Source organism: Fopius arisanus, unplaced genomic scaffold (genome assembly GCF_000806365.1).
Source record: "Fopius arisanus strain USDA-PBARC FA_bdor unplaced genomic scaffold, ASM80636v1 scaffold00041, whole genome shotgun sequence".
Lineage (NCBI taxonomy): Eukaryota > Metazoa > Arthropoda > Insecta > Hymenoptera > Braconidae > Fopius > Fopius arisanus.
The window spans coordinates 73643-77034 of record NW_011887780.1 but is presented as its reverse complement, the minus strand read 5'-3'; positions in this window follow the sequence as shown (position 1 = coordinate 77034).

The window sequence follows — 3392 nt, the reverse complement described above, 5'->3', positions numbered from 1 at the left end:
TCATCTCCAGCAAAACCGGCTTTGCACATACCGGATCCATTGTCAACAACCAAAGCGGCTACCTCGTCGTCACACATTGTGGTGCTTTTTTTCTAATTAGTATTCTGCAAAAGATATCGAGGAAAAATTTCATCTATCAGTCAATCGTCTTACAATCCCCCGCTAATCGTGAAACAACCAAATCTCCTTGACTAATTAAAAATTCCTCGGGTGGCTCTAAACTCTCCCCAAAAAATCACAAGCTTGAAATATTTCTCAATTGTTGTAGATATCCGGAAGAATTGACCCAGTTGCCTATTAAGCGATCGGCAACAGAGGCAAGGAGTGGCCACTATAAACGGGGGATTCTATTTCGAGTGTTCGTGCTCTATGTTTAGCCGGAGCGCGGACACTCCCTATAAGTTCAACCGTCAGATTATGAACCCCTCCCCTAGGTGCCTCATCACCGAGCACTGCTGGCTCAACAACAAGACAGAGATGGGAATGACGACTGCACGTGCCAAAATTATGCCTCACCAACAAAAAAAAAAAAAAAATACCACGTGACCATACCAAAATCCGGCCAAAGACCTCCGACAATCATATCTTCAGAATTTCATTCTAATTATCCAATTACTTCGTGTCCTAAAAGCCAATCCCGGAGACTAGCAAAAATTAATTGAGTTAGAAAAGCTAATGGGGATATCAATAATTCTTTAATTATTCTTCTCCAAATAATTTCTTCTCTCAATATTTTAAATTGTTCACTGGATCCAGTCACTGATTTCGATTTCACCGATCAATAGAAAATTGGTGTTTACTCACTAGGTTGACGTCGAGTTCTAAAAATCCGCGGAAGTACGCGGAAATTCGCGGAAATTCGCGGAAATTCGCGGAAATTCGCGGATGGAAAAATATGAATATGAAAAATATAATATATATATTTTTTTCTCGTACGTACCGTGGCACGGGACAGAGTGTGGTGGCGTCTGTGCCTCCAAGGCGTCCCGACGTCCAATATATGCTCTCGTTCCTACGCCCCCGCATTTCCGTACGACAACGTCTTCCCCAACAGGCACGAAAAAGGCGTGCGTCTCGGAGCGTCGCGACGCCTCACCCAACTAGGCGGCCCTATGCTGGATTCGCCACCTTAATTTTTTTTTTTCTCTCTCACATCGTTACCCTAATTTTAAGAATTTCCATTTCACCCTTTTCCTTCTCGACATGTCGATTTCTTCAACGATCGAGTTGTCATCGATTTTCGATCGACTCTCCTGGGCCCCCGGGTCTCGATTACTCTCTAATTACTCCTCGATTTTTATTCGATTCATTTCGTAATTAATCTCGTAGGTTCGCGTTTGAGTTCGGATAAAAAAATCCGCGGATTGGTTGAAAGAGAAATTTTTTTTTCAAGTCATTACGTTGCGTCATTGATGCACTGAAATAATGTTATGAAAACTTGTCAATCGGCAGTTGATCAAAGTCGCGGCGATAAATTGTGTCAGATTGTTGGGAAATCGGGTGGAGACCTAAATACTAAATTCCGAGGGAGAAAAACCGGCTGGAGGCGCCTAAATTAGTCCGGTGGGCATTTTTCAGTGGAAATGTGAGATTTCTAATGAAAACTCCGGGAAAAATTTTTTTTACACTCAAATTTTTGTTTGTTCAGTTATTTTCACTAGCTGTGGATAAACTGCAATTGAATTTCATCATTTCTACGCAAAGAAATTATTCCGAAAAAAATTATGATTTTCAGCTAGTCCTCTTCATAAATTTAATGACTGAAATAATTAATTCAAATTTCGTCAAGCCGCGGAATTTAATTTAATTCATTAAAATATCTATTTTTCATTCACGGAAGAGTGAAATATGAGAATAAAATATAAAAATAAAATATTGTTTAATTTAAAATGCAAAAAATGGAAATTTCTCGAGTTTCAATGTGACACTCAGGAAATAATCATTTATTCTCGAATTTTCATGGGCCAAAGTTTTATTTATCCACGAGAAAATTGAAAAATAATATTAAATAAATGTTGATAAGGTAGCTAACTGAAGACACAAGGTCAGGGGGTAGGCGGCAAATCATAACATAACACAATAGTTAATTTTGGCAGATGCATCTCCACTGGGGATGAGTCTGACCAAGCCATACTGAGTCATATTCATCAACTGTATCCGTCATTCTTGCAACTCCGGCCAAATAAATATTACCAGAAATTCGTGGGAATGCACTATCCGGCAATCGCTATATATTCGTCAATTGCATAAAGATTATTCGTAATAGTTGGACAAATTGTAGAATTTGTCATTTCAATCTTGGAATTACCGAACAAAAATTCTATTTCTGAGGGGAGAAATTCTTTTTCACTCGGCAGTTATGACCCACTTTGAATCAAATTTAGAATTCAGCCTCTGGGTGGATTGTATGGGGGGATAGGTGAATATCATCTTGCCAAAAAAGTCGATGGGTTGGGGAATGTTTACTGATGAATTACTATTCTCGTCTCCAGTGGATGCGTGACCATTTCGTACTGACCAGATTAATCAGATGGAATTGCAGGGATTTTTGGGTTATTAAATTCATTAAATTTTGACGTGAGATAGTGTATATTTTATTGACAATAGAGTGACATTTGTATAACAATAATACGTGTATAATATTTACAAAATAAATAAAATTATGGTAGACCGTTGGTGACTGGGTATTTAGTTTGATGAATGATGAGTCGGGGAAGGACAAAGCTATCGTTTCGAGTTTAACTTTTTTTTTATTATAAAAAAAACACTCGGTTATTTCGTGGTGTATTTTTTTTTTTCGAGCGGTCAACAGGGACGGGATTTTCCGCGTCTTACAGAAATAAAGCGTCGCGACACCAAATGAGTCTCTCGTTTTTTTGAGTTTTCGGGTGTTTTTTTTTTTTTCGATTTTTCATGCGAGGGCGGCCGCTTCGTTTTTGTGGTTCAACGAAATGCGGGGTTTCAGTCTCTCGGCTGCCTTTTCAGATTTTTTTTTTCTGGTTTTTGGTGTGAGGTATCCAATGGTCGATAGGGGAGAGGTGTCAAGGGGCCCTGGTGATCGCGCTGTAGAGAGGAGTATGACATTCCTGTTGGCCGACGTCCTCGGGGGTTGTCAAGGTCGAGGATGACTGGTGATCCATGATAGTTCGATGATTACGTTGGGGGGGATAACGTAGTTGGTGGGATGATGACGATGTGTGAGGACGAGGGTGACGACGTAGGGCCCTCTTTTATAATCCTGATTCTCAGGTTTATGGTTACCGGGGTTAGGGTGCTTAGAAGCACTTGCGGTGGACAATGCCAGGGCCGGACTCGTCGTACTCCTGCTTGGAGATCCACATCTGTTGGAAGGTGGAGAGGGAGGCGAGGATTGAGCCACCGATCCAGACGGA